This window comes from Euprymna scolopes, chromosome 30 (genome assembly GCF_053919585.1).
Source record: "Euprymna scolopes isolate OS-2025 chromosome 30, ASM5391958v1, whole genome shotgun sequence".
In the NCBI taxonomy this organism is placed as follows: domain Eukaryota; kingdom Metazoa; phylum Mollusca; class Cephalopoda; order Sepiida; family Sepiolidae; genus Euprymna; species Euprymna scolopes.
The window spans coordinates 58,289,607-58,303,674 of NC_136511.1; the positions used below are offsets into that span (position 1 = coordinate 58,289,607).

At 35.0% G+C, this 14,068-nt stretch overlaps 1 pseudogene; it reads left to right on the top strand.

Annotated features, from left to right (window-relative positions):
- The first annotated feature begins 12,040 nt into the window (after window positions 1-12,040).
- On the top strand, window positions 12,041-12,157 carry LOC145254960 (5S ribosomal RNA; annotated as a pseudogene).
- The last annotated feature ends 1,911 nt before the right edge of the window (window positions 12,158-14,068 follow it).

The window sequence follows — 14,068 nt, forward strand, 5'->3', positions numbered from 1 at the left end:
GAGGATTTATGAACGTATAAGAGTGTAAGGTTGGGTTTATGGTAGCAGCTATATGTCTCATTATTAAGGTTTTATGTAATGTCTAGGAAATTAATTTTTTTTGATAGGTTCGATAGTTATGGAGAGGCCTACGTTGTTAAAGAAATCATGTAATTTTTTAATTGTATTATTATATTCTCTTGGCCTGGCTTTGGTGGTAAATAGGACGTCATCTCTCTCTATATGCCCCGTTGGATGTGTCTAAATAGGTATTGAAGTTCTTTCAGTAAGAAGAACTCTAATAAATCTGTCACCACCGCTGAATCAGAACATCCATTAAAATATCAAAGTTATATAAGGGTGTCCCTCTGATTCAGAACTTAGTGTTAATTTGTATGAAGGATCTTCTAGCTAGGAGAATTAATTTAATTTCAAAATTAGTCAAGAATTCCTTTTAGCGAAGATTAGAGCTTTATTTAAAAGAATCGGAGAAATAGATTGCTAATACTTGATGATATCGAAAGTTATGAATTAAAGTTAATGTTTGTTTTTAAGGGAAATGAACCAATTAATTACAAAATCAGAGTTTTGCCAGAGAGGGAAGCTAACGTTTTCTCTTATAGAGATGATTCTATCTAGGATTTTTTTTCTTACAGTGCCCAGATCAGAGCAAGACGGACAATTGAATCTAATGGAAGGGTAGTCATTTAAATTAGGTTTATGGTTCTTGAGAGTTAATCAAGGGGTGCCTGGAGTAATTATTTCAGTGAAATTGTGGATGTTCATTAGGGTGAGTACAATTTTGGCTTCCGCATTAATGAAATCTAATGTACTGAGAGGGACTATTTTGTAAGTTTTATTGAGTTCTTATAGATGAGTTTTTTTATATGTAGGGTAGTCTAGTCTTTAATAATTTTTAGTTTTGTCAGCAGCGATGAAAATATGTTTACTTTTTGTAACTTTATCAGCAAAATTGTTAATTTTTCGAAATTCTTAATTCCGAAATTGTTAATTTTTCGGGTGGCTGGAGTTATATATATATATATATATATATATATATATATATATATATATATATATATATATATATATATATATATATCCAGCCACTGGAAATATATATATATATATATATATATATATAATCCAGCCACTCGAAAAATTAATCCAGTCACCCGAAAAATTAACAATTTTTATGCCCTTTGCGAACATACAGTACCTCTATAAGGCCACCACTCGCCCATGTATGGAATATTGTTGTCATATTTGGGCCGGTGCATCTGCTACTAGTCTCTCGCTCCTAGACAAGGTTCAAAAGAGAGTCGCCAACCTAATAGGTCCGGAATTATCACCCAAGCTTCAGCCTCTGTCCCATCGACGCAATGTAGCATCCCTCTGCCTGTTCTACAAGTATTTTAACGGTGAATGTTCCAACAAGCTTCAAGCACTTGTACCTCCTCTATGTAAATACCTCCGACAAACCCGAGAAGCAGTACAATCCCACCACTTCACAGTAGAGATCCCCAGATGTAAGAGAGCCTTCTACTCCAGTAGTTTCTTCCCCACAACCGCTAGACTTTGGAACTCCCTGCCAGGTTCCTGCTTCTCCAACTGTACTGACATGCAGAAGTTCAAGTGTAACGTGAACCGACATCTTGCTGCCCAACTCCCCACCTAGTATCCCTGTAGCCTGTGTCCCTAATAGTAGCCCCTTACATCAAAGTGGCAATGTACCTTGTTTGGGGTGAAAATGTAAAAAAAGAAAAAAAAAACAGTTAAATCTCACGTCTAGAATCCTTAACTCAATTTTGCTGAAAGCCCAACACATGCTTCTGATTCAAGAAAATATCAAAAGTTTAAGCTTAAAGAGGTTTAAGAAGAAACTGAAAATTCGTGAGTCTTGCTTGATTGGTAGCTGATAGTTCTGGATCAAATTTAATGAAAATCTGAAATAATTGAATTTCCAAGTGCGAAGTGTGCCTATGGTATTGTTTCTTAACACACTCGTAAACTATTTGGGGGAATATTTATGATTTCATTTAAATTTTAGGTACTTTAATGTTTTTGCTTATCAATTTTTATACTCATGTATAAAGTTAGATTAAGCTAAATATAGACTATATTACGACCCTTTACAGCTAACGGCTGTGGTTCAAAATTCATAATTATCGGTTTATTACTTTAGGAATGAATGCTGTAATACCAATATATAAACACACACACATCTAACTTTATATAGGTAGAGATTACATCGCCTTCCATTTATAATTTTCGTTATATACCGAGGAAAAAATAAAATCGGAAAAATGAAATATAGGGAAAATAGCAAGTCATAAAATGCATTCATAATTTGATGTAACAATGCAATTTCATTTGTCAATAAAAATTAAGAGTTGAAGAGTTTTTTTTAAGCCTGTAATTTTTCAGCGGAGTGACGTCTGCCTTCATTGATTAGAATTAGAAAATATCTCATGAGTAACGAAACGAAATTCGCATTTATGACCATTTCTAGTTTTAATGTTAGCATTTAAGGATAAATACAGATTTAGCTACGTTTTCTTTTATGGGAGTCAGTCCAGACAAGGCATGAAACCTCTTGATGAAAGAGATAAAAAAGAACGAAAAGTGATTAACACACAGGCAGAAGATACCTGAATCTTGAACCCCCCCCAAAAAAAACAAAAAACAAAAAACAAAACAAAACTAAAGCTACATGTAAAAGGAAAACAGTGAGCGGGAAGAGAGTTTCACAAGCCGTTAGTAGACATAAGCTACTGAAATAGGAAGGCGTATTATAACGAAGTATCAAAACAGCGAATCAGTGAAGACCACTAGGCACACAAGTCTGAAACAAAGGAAGCATGGAACACATCAGACAATTCTGAAGAACAGATGCCATAATAATCTAATGTTGTCCGAGAACCAACACGTTGTGGCCTCAGTCTCAAAGTAGACACAAAATAGAAAAGAACTTCAACTCGCGTTTTCTTTATAACGGCGACATTTATTTCCTCATTGTTACGGACATGACGTCACCCACGTGATCTTGACCGTCTTTTACGTGATTTCCAATTTAAAGTCTTTATTTTTCCCTACCGTGACGTCATTTCGCATGCATTTGCATACGGGCGACCGATTTATGTTGCAACACGACAAAAATAAATTGAACCTAACAACGTAACGTCTATGCGAGAGGGAAACAGAGAAGAAGAGAGGGTGTGATTAACCAAATTACAGATTATCTATGCTCCATAGTTATTTTCACGTCAGGTGCTCAAATGAGCCTCTATCTCTGGATTTCCCCTATAAAACATTTGCACTGGACACTCGTCCATCTACAACAACTATCATAATTTTCCCTATTAGCTATCTTTCCCTAAAACTAAACATAAATTCCAGGAGCAAAGTTTCTTTCTTACAACTACCTGTCTATGGAACCCAATACCGCAGGGATGCTTCCCAGCTGACTACAACATGGCCGTTTTTAAAGTCTGAAGTGAACAAGTTTCTGTTGAGTTATCCTCTTCAATAAACACACGCTACTTACCGATATTCATTGTCTTGCCTCATCTGCAACCTGATACGCATTAATCCTTATCCTCAAATAGCCTTCAATCTTTAATAAACGGTGCCGTCTTAGTACAAATATTACATATTATTCGACGGAAAGCCTTGTTTGTTTATAAAATTAATTGGGCAAATGTGTACTTCAGCGGCGTAAATTATTTGACAGACAAAAATTTATAAAAATTATTTATTTTTATATAAAACACATTATTAGACCCTAAGGCTGGAATAAAACCCGAAAAAATTAATTTTTATTATTTTTTTTCAACATTTTTATTAGACTAAATGTACAACAATCGAGGCTGCCATCTTGTTTTGAAAATTTGGCTTTTCTAAAGATTACCAGATTGGCCTTTTTGAGGCCCAATTTGGCCTTTTTTACGCTCTTGCGGGAACCATGGTCCATGCAAGAGCGTAAAAAAGGTCAAATTTGGCCTCAAAAAGGCCAATCTGGCAATCCTTAAAAAGGTCAAATTTTCAAAACAAGATGGCGGCCTCGATTGTTGCACATTTAGTCTAATAAAAAATGTTGAAAAAAATTTTTTAAAATTTTTTTCGGTTTTTATTCCAACCTTAGGGTCTAATAATGTGTTTTATATAAAAATAAATAATTTTTATAAATTTTTGTCTGTCAAATAATTTACGCCGCTGAAATACACATTTGCCATCAATTGTCCATTGTCTATTGCATTATATCATAATATAAGCCTAACACGATTCTTAAACAAATTACGTTTTCGTCATTTTTTTTCATGAAAAATTTTTTTTACATGATTTCATGCTATTTCTGCTACATTATCGATTACTGTCTCATCATGCAATAATTTTTAGAAGAAATATCTCTAAGAACAATGCCAACATTTTACTAATACTCTTACTGCAAAATTAAACTATTCTCAAAATCTATATTATATTTCTCTTAGTCTATCTATATCCCTTTCCACTCCATTTTTTTCTCGGAAACTTTTTTTTTTACAAAGGAGTCACCACTTATCAAGGCCCGAAGGTCACTCGAGGTTAAGGGTTAATGAGTGTACAATGGTCAAGAGGAACGTGTCAGTAATCGATAGTAGTGGAAATTTGATGAATTAGATTACTTAAGGGGATGGTTCATCAAGAATTCGTTCACGTTGGACTTGCAGACAACCATATTGTAGTCAGTTGCAAAGCAGGAAAACAAAACAGTGTTCCACAGACGTACAATTCTAAGAAAGAAGCTTCATTAATAGAATCTACGTTTAGGTTTAGGTATAGAAAGAGTGGGGAAATTATTGATAGTGGTTTCTACTAGACGAGTGTTTCTCATGAAAGTCAGAACAGGGGAGACCATAGACTGGGGTGAGATGAGCACTTGCCATGAAAATAACGATAAAGCAGAGACAGGCTCGCGACGTCTCTTCTATGGGAAAGAGGTTCTTGGGCATCCCCCACTAAGCCACAAAGTCTATTTTGAACTCTGTCAAGGCAGGATAAGCTATTTCTAGCAGCTCCTGCTCAGATGTGGCAACAGTACTCCATCCTTGGACGTACTTGACTCTTATACATGTAGAGAATTGCATCAGTAGTGAGATATCTACTGGAACGGTAGAACGACCCCAACATCTTCCCAGCAGCACTGGCAACGGATTTGATGTACGTGTTCCATCTCAGATCAGGAGTAAAGGTCAAGCCCAGAAGTTTGTCAAACCATGGAGCCTCCTCAAGATGAGAGCCATTAATTTCAATTGATGCCAGACGGGAATATGGGAATTTATTATCATAAAATGCAGCGAACTAAATATTATGGTACCCGTTCGAAGCACGGTTAGGGATTAACAGGGATATATAGGGTTCAATCACTTCAAAACCACTTTTACTCTAGAGGCTTTCTCGCAAACTGTCCCACCCATCTGACTGAAACTTTCTATGCATTTTTGTTATAAGATGCAACGAACCAAGTATTATGGTACCTGTTCTTTTCACTATTAGGGTTAAATAAGAATTTATAGGAATTACCATAATACAAAAAAACAACAACAAAAAAACAAACAAAAAAAAACATATTCAACTTTCAATTTGGTATAAAATACTCATTTCAAGTGAACAGGTTATAACTTTTGCCCGTTTTTAACGTGCTAAAAGTCTAGGTCTTACATATATTTTTTCAAAATATTATTTATTTTTATTCGTTAGTTACCATTTGTAGAGACCCCTTGTGAATTTAATACTCCCATGTTGCTTTCTCTTTCGGAGTAATCCGGTTCAAGTCGCCTAGTGTGAATGTCTCTGTAAAAAAATATTGGAGTAGATCTTGAACTCTATAAAGACAAGATTCTTATAAAGATAAACAATTGCAAACAAGAGTAGTAGAAACAATTATTTTTTGTTAATGTTTTAAAGAGGGGAACCAGAAATTAACGTTTAATTTGTTAAATAGTATTCTGGGCAACGCCGGAATTATTGCTGGTTGTGAACACACGCATATGGAGCTTGGTGCACACACGCAAATATTGTGAAAATCTTCAAACCAAGAAATGTCATCAAAAGTAATAACAATTCAAAGAAGAGTGCAGAAGCTTTGAAATAAACAATTTTTTAAATGACAAGTTTTGAAAACAGTCTTATTGAATTTGGCCTTGGACGAATTTAATAAGGGCCAGTTGAATGCAGCATGGAAAAACGAAATTCCTATCTAAAGTTTTTGTAAATAAAAATAAATGCCAGCCAAGGAAAAAGTCAGTTAGAGAGAAGGGCACCGAGACGACTAGTTGTCATTTTGTGTCATCCACAGCACTCCACCACGCCCCATCTCTCTCTCTTCATAGCGCATTGAGAAAGAATTGAACAGAAAATAAATTGTCATTCTTTTTTTTTTTTATAAACTTACGCCAAGTGTTTTTTTTGTGAAACAACTAATTGTCTTATATACATTCGTCAAGAACTTAAAACTCTATTTAACCGATTAAATAGACGACACGATTAAAATCCAAAGAACTACAGCATAACATAACGAATTGAGTACTTTTTTTTACCATAAAGTTACCACTTATCAAAGCCTTGAAACCATTCAAGGATAAGAGTTAATGAATGTCAGTTGAGACAACATCATGATGATCGCAGATGATGGAAATTGGGTAGAAATTAATTATTTACATTTTTACGTTAGATTTGAAAACGACCATATCATAGTCAGCTAGGCAGCAGCTCTATGATAATGTGTTCCACAGACGAGCAGTTAAGAGAATAATAAAGCTTTGCTCATAAAATTTTCGTTTACTCTTAGCCACTCATAGAGTGCCAGGGAATTTGCTGATAGTGGTTGAAGCTAGGCGAGTGTTTGCCGTGAATATTTTAAAGAAGAGATCATAGAGTGAAGCTCAGTCGAGCACCTCCCATGAAAATAACGATAGAGCAGAGATAGGCTCGAAACGTCTCTTCTGCAAGAAAGAAGTAGTCGTCTGAACAGCTCCTTTCTGTAACGATAGAAAAACAATGACGATAAAAAATCAACCATGGATTTTCCACGTTGCACTGCTTGTAATAATAAATGTGAAAGCCGACGCCTACACAATCGTGAGTTACTGTTTGTTTCAATATAACTCTGACCATCAAATGAATGAAATAAAATATAAAATATACTAAATTGCATAAAGGCATCATAATAAAAACAAACAAATGCATTCAAATATTACAGGCATGTAAACTGCCAACAGAATGAAGATTGAAGAGATTTCAGAATTTTAATTTTGTTTAGAATGGCATCTGATTCCCAGCAGAAATTACATAAAATTCGCGTAAGTAACGAAACGAAATTTAGACGCATTGCCGTTTCTAATTTTTTTAACACACCGTTAACAATAAAGATACAATAAAATTGCAAATACGCGATTTTATGCCTACTAGTTATCGACAGACACGGGCTGAGTCATCACCACAGAGAGACAAGGCCTTAAAAATGACGTCACACGAAATAGGCAAAGCAAGCAAGATCTGCCGAGCAGTCATTATATATATATATATATATATATATATATATATATATATATATATATATATATATATATATATATATATATACTAGCACTTCTGCCTGGCTTTGCTCGGGCCCTATGTACATAAAGTTATGTGCATATGTATATATTAAAAAGTGTGAATATGTAATGCTTTTCTGTATAATAGTCTTCCTTAACTACCATAGAAAGAGACAGACAGACATTTTCACTTATACATACATATATATATATATATATATATATATATATATATATATATATATATATATATATATATATATAGATAGATAGATAGATAGATTGGATGTCATATATAGCAATGATTTAAAAGGTATATAAAAAAAGACTCATGCGCCACAACTGACAATCAAAACCAAAACATTCAGCTTACGATTTATTTTGCTCTGCCGTCAATTACTGGGCTATAAAACATGTTTATTGCAAGACTAAAACTTAAAACATGAACCAATAGCTACTACATTATGTATTCGTAATGCCGGCGTTCGACCTTCATCTGGCAAATTTCATTTTTTTTTATTTTCACAATTTTGCACCGATTTTTCCGGGCTAAAAAACAAATATAAAGTTCTGCATGGATTCAAATACTTTATACATGAAGTTTCATGTCTGTAGACCAAAAACTCTTGAAGGAGTTTGGTAGGCGAAATTTGTTAAACAAAAATATATACGTATACATAAATATATATGGAACCAATTTTGTGTTTACTATAAACTTATTACACAAATATTATGCAAGTATAAATCATGTAGAATATCTGCATGAATATAATTAAACGTAATAGTTAAATAGAGATGATTATTCCATTAGAAAACCGAAGCAACTAATAGGGAATTAATTAAAATGAATGTTGAAAAGAATATGCAAATTAGCTAGATCTTTTGCTAGTGAATGCAATTCCACAATCCATATATTAGAAAATTGTATTTTCTTTTTAAATAAATAGAAAAGAGGGGGGTTAATATGAATATCAATGCACACAAAAGACAAACGAATTCATAGGAGTATATATATACTAGCATGGTGCTCGGCATTGCCCGGGTGTTTGGAAGTGTATGCTGAGTAAAAAAACAACAACAAAAAACAAAACAAAAACGGTCAATTTTTAAAAAAACTTGGCCCTAACATGGCCCCTTAAAATTTATTGTTTTGGGCTCAAATCAAATTATCTAAGTTTGATCCATGTCCAAGGAACCTATATCTAAAATTTCAAGTGTTTAGACCCAAAATTGTCGGAGGAGTTTGGTAGACTCCTCAAAGATCAAATCGTTTAACTTTGACACCTTAACAGCGAAATTTCTGACCGAAAACCAATCACATCGATTTTCCCAAATCTCACTACCCTGTATATCAAATTTCGAGTCTGTAAACTAAAAATTGACAGAGTTATTGCGTAGGGAAATGTACACAAATGTACACAGACAAACACACAGACACGTTCACTTATATATATATATATATATATATATATATATATCTGTATACATATGCATATATATGTGTATATATATATATATATATATATATATATATATATATATATATATATATATATATATATGTGTGTGCAAACAAAACGGGCCCCAACTTAATTAGGCCCGTTTCTTAGTGTTTCGTCCGAATGAAATGAAACTTTGGTCATAACTAGTTTATTATATTCAAAACATCACATCAAAATACAAGGGTCTTTGACCTTTTTCCTCCGTTCTACAGCATATGTTCTAGATGGCCTCTATTTAGCTTTTGTTTTTTTTTAGGGGGAGGGTCACCGTATATATGTGTGTATATACGTATGCATGTGTATATATATGTGTGTATGTGTCTATATATGTGTATATGTGTATATAAATTATAGTCACAAAAAAAAAAAATAAATAAACGATCTCAGAGATGTCTACAGTGTCCGTGTGTTGCGTAGTGCCAGTTGTGATACTGATCACATGTTAGTGCATGACAAATTTAAGTTGCATGTTAGGAAGGAGAATCGTATGTCGGGCACGAAAATCCCAAAGCGAATCAATGTTGCAAAGCTCAAACAACCGGATGTCTGCCAAGAGCTCTCTGACACTTTTAACAACATTCATTTTGATGGCACCTGAGAGAGCTTCAAGGAACAAGTCTACAAAACTGGTCTGGATATCCTCGGTAAAGAGAAGAAAAAACACGGGGATTGGTTTGATGAGAATGATGAGAATATCTGTAATCTGCTCGAAAGAAAACGTCACCTACACGAGCTACTCTTAGATCCAAACCTGGCAAACAGATATCAAGTTGAAGTCTCATACAAAGCATACAAGGCTGCCCTTCATTGCAGTCTAAGGGCTCTGAAAAAAACAATCGTAGTCTAGCATCTCAGCTGAAATTCAAGATGCAGCTACTCAAAACAATTCGGATGAACTCTTTTGACTAATTAGGTCAGTATTTGGTTCGTCCTCTGCTTCTGTGGTCTCAGTTAAAACAAAAGGATGAGTCAGCGCTGATCAGGAGTACTCATGCTATTATGAAACGGTGGTATGAATATTACACAGATCTATTCTTCAATCCTTCAGAAGTGGATGAATCGGTCATTGATGGCATGTCACAAAAAGATCTGATCACGGAATTAAATGATTTGGCAACAAAAGAAGAAATGGATCTTGCACCTGGTCTGAATGGTATGCCGATAGAGATCTTGCAGAAAGGAGGAGGGAACATAAAATCATATGCATGTTGGGAAGGTGCCCCGATTCCACAAGATTGGATAGATGGTATTTTGGTGTCCTTATTTAAGGGCAAAGGTAGCAAATCAGAGTGCGATAACTACCATGGCATTACTCTCCTTGAATAAGTCGAAAAGGTGTTAGCCATACTTCTCCTTAACAGACTGCTGACTCACATATGTTCGTCAATTTTACCAGAAACGCAGTATGGATTTCATTCCGGAAGAAGCAAGACCACTGCAGAGGAAGTGTTTGGGACAAAACTTTCCTCTGTGTCAAGTCTTTATGGACCTAACTGAGGTATTTGACACTGTCTACAGGGAGGCTCTGCGGAGAATACTTAGCAAACTTGGGTGTCTACCCACATTCATCCACATGCTGAAAGAACTACATCGTAATATGAAAGCACGTGAAACTATCAGAAGAGATCGACGGGAAACTATCAGAAGAGATCACTGTTGACAATGGTGTCAAGGAAGGTGATATATCTACCCCGACGTATACTTTGCAGTTGTACTTATCCATGTTTTTCGAGACTGTGACACTGGAGTTGGCTTGAGCTTCAGAATCACTGGTAGAGTGTTCAATCTTTGTTTACCTTGGTAGCACTTTGTCGAGGAATGGTTCGCTTGGTTCTGAGATACATGCTGACATCCAGAAGGCTAATGTTGTTTTTGGCAAGTTTTAAAAGTGGTTATGGCGTGACAGATGTGTTACTTTTCAAAACAAAGTAGCAGTTTATCGGACATTTGCGCTAACCACTCTATTATACTCATCAGAAACGTGGGCCATTTATCAACACCAATTGAAATGGGTTGAAAGATCCCATCAGAGCTGCTTAATGAAGGTCCTTAACATAAAATTGGAAGCATGATAACCAGATGCGCTGGGCTAGACATGTTGTTCGTATGGATGACTGCAAATTACCAAAGCAGCTGTTCTACGGTGAGCTGGCAGCTGGCAAGCGCTCATAGCACAAACCAAGGAAGAGATTCAGAGCTTGTTTGAAAAAAAATCTTAAGGAGATTTGCATAAATGTTGAGAGATAGGAAGATATAGCTGAGAATAGGAGTGAATGGCGAGAAGTTGTCTCTGAGGGTTGCAAGGTATTGCAGACAAAAACTTGGAACAGGCAGAGCTTAAGAGAAACCTGCGTAAAGGGTCTGTGAAGGAATTGGATGCTCGTGGGGCTTGCTGGGGGTGCGAAACATACGGGTGCTTTCTACTGTCCAAAACTGGATATGTGAACCACATGAAGTTACACGAAAGATGCCCTTATATACCCTTACCTCCGCGACCTGATGTAACAACCTGTGTTGTGTGTGGCAGAAAACGCAAGTTGACTGTTGGTCTAAGCAGGAATATGGTTATGCACAGGGATGCTATACCACAGAGTGATCCAGTTAACCCGGTGCAGACACTTGAGTTTATGTGTCGTCTTTGCTTCAGGCCATGTAAATCGGCTGATGGTTTGAAGAGTCACTTGCGTGACCATGTAAGATGAACTGGGTGTGGGCGTTTGGTGGGTTTTGTAAAGATAAAGCAATCATCATGTGTATGTATGTGTAAATATACGTGTATGTATAAATATCTGTATATACATGTATATATTTGTGTGTATATACATTTAAATATATGTATACATAAATGTGTATATAGGTATGTATATATATGTGTATATATATATGCGTGTATATGTATATATTTCTATGTATATGCATAGCTTTTTGTGTATATATATGTATATATGTGTGTATATATGTGAGTTTATATATGTGAATATGCCGTACGGCATGATCACGTTGACACGCCGGTTCTCGTCAGATCACCGGAGTTAAGCAACGTTGAACCTGGCAAGTACCAGATGGGTGACCATTTGAGAATTCTAGGTGCTGTATGTGCTTTCCGCTTATCTCGGCATTGTTTCGAGTCGTTCTGAGCCTCCACTTGCCACTGGTATTCAACATTGTCGACCCAGGAAATGTGTGGTTGTAGATTGCGCAACTCATGCCACAAAAATTTCACGTTCATGCCCTTTTACAGTTGGTATCCATAGTTTGTCAAGACTGAAGGAGCCTTTTATATATATATATATATATATATATATATATATATATATATATATATATATATATGTATATATATGTGTGTGTGTGCATGTGTTAGTATATACGTGTATATATATGTGTATATACATGCATATGTAAATATATGTATCTATACGTGTATATGTACATTACATATGCATATATATACATATATACTCGCACACACATATATATGTATATGCATATATATAGTATATATGTGTACATACTGTAATTGTCACATAAATTATTGACAGTTGAAGTGGTATAGTACACACACAACTTGAATGCCTACTAGACACTGTCCTCGAGTGTCTAAGGTCTCTCTGTACAAAGGTTTGTCAGAACAACCTGGCATGAGGATACTTTTTCCCTAGAAGTAAACCTTGACCAAATATTCAAAATCACATAATATTCGCTGCCCAAATAAGATCTCCTCACTATGGCTAACCAACATTAGTTTTTACGAGGAATGGTGCCCCTTCTCCAAGTGATGTTACCTCAATTAACAGCACAAAGCTGGATACTCTACCAGACTAGATAAATTCTTATCCTAGAATCCAGTAAGACCAAGAGACCAAAATGAAAGATATACTACAACGTATGAAAATGGTTAATTGGGGAGAGGAAAATTATGTTCGCAATTCCTTTACTAAGTGTTTGATAGATAAAGAACTTAAATGGAACATTCGAATATCTATGTATCTCATTTGGACTTCAAGTGTTAGCGCCAGGTTGTAGGCCCCTTGATTTCTGAGAACTTCGACTAAATTAAAATAAAACAGAAAAATACATACGCACAAAGTTTTATCGGATTATAATGCATTAAAAAGAGTGAAGAATTTAACTCTTATCCTAAGCTACGCGTTTACTTATCGGGTAAACTTATGTACCCAGCATTGACTGGGTTCAAAAACAGCCCACATAAAATGGACTCTGATTCATGAAAGTATGATAGGTTATGAAAAGGAAGGGTTGTAAAGAGATAGCTTCGAATTTGGGGCTATAAAAACCAAAGCAAAATATGATGAAAGTAAAAATAAAATAGATAAACCCCATAATTTATTATACCATACCTGTTCACACTGAAACACTTATCACAATATTCTGTGGATATATATTAAAAAAACCTTGTTAAACTTTGTGACATATTTCCATTCTATGGATGTCAGGCGCGAACGAACACCCCATAATTTTATTATACCATATTTCTTCAAACTGAAATATAATTATCAAAGTATACTTACGCAGATAGATATGAAAAGTCTTTATTAAAGTTTGTGCCTATTTCCATTCCATGGAGGCCAGTCGCGAACCCAGACCCCACAATTTTATTATACCATCCCTATTAAAGTTAAAACATACTTATCAAAGTATTCTTATGTATATCTATATCAAAAACACTTGTAAATGTTATTTTTATTTTTAAATTTTTTATTTCGATACTTTGTGGACCAGGCGCGAACGCAGACCCCACGATTTTAATGGATCACTGTTCTGCCAGATCAAATGTACCCATTCCTATGTCTCGATACATCTTCTATCATTATATGTAATCAGTTTTTTAAAAAAGTCAACCATATAGGAGCCTATCCGTGACCACACACACACACACACACACACACACACACACACACACACACACACACACACACACACAGATTCGACTTTATATTATATAGATATATATATATATATATATATATATATATATATATACAGAAG